At 48.5% G+C, this 406-nt stretch overlaps 1 protein-coding gene across 2 annotated transcripts in view; it reads right to left on the reverse strand.

Annotated features, from left to right (window-relative positions):
• The window catches only part of LOC107598794 (uncharacterized), a 29918-nt gene extending 29512 nt beyond the window's left edge, over positions 1–406 (reverse strand). For both annotated transcript variants that reach the window (XM_016290227.1, XM_016290226.1), the window contains exon 1: positions 337–406. The gene's annotated coding sequence lies outside the window, so the exon portion shown is untranslated. The remainder of the gene's footprint in view (positions 1–336) is intronic.

Here is a 406-nt window from a genome sequence, read left to right on the forward strand (position 1 = left end):
GAACTTGATATGGTTCACCGAGAGCTTAAATATGCATATAGACTGCAAAGTGACTCTGAAAGGGAAATGCACACCACAGAATTTCCCCTAACCAGCAGATTGATACCAGCTAGTCAAGGGTTTCCAGTTCGAAAGGGGGGTGAGAGCCCACTGCTCAAGACATCACCTGCCAGCATCCCTGAACCCCCAGCAGCAGCAAGGGGGTGGGAGCCTTTTTAAAGGCTGCCTTCCAGTCACAGTGTGTCACCTAAAGAATTGGATAAGCTGGCTAGAAACATTCCCAGTTTCACTACAAACCCTGCAGGAGGCCACGATGTGCACGCCTGTTTAAAAGACATTGACTTTCACTTGCAAACTGTTGCCAATGTTACCACAAGAGACAGACTCTATCTGCTCCGAATCACCG

The sequence above is a fragment of the Sinocyclocheilus grahami genome, unplaced genomic scaffold (genome assembly GCF_001515645.1).
Source record: "Sinocyclocheilus grahami isolate Dianchi unplaced genomic scaffold, SAMN03320097.WGS_v1.1 scaffold256.1, whole genome shotgun sequence".
Classification (NCBI taxonomy): Eukaryota; Metazoa; Chordata; class Actinopteri; order Cypriniformes; family Cyprinidae; genus Sinocyclocheilus; species Sinocyclocheilus grahami.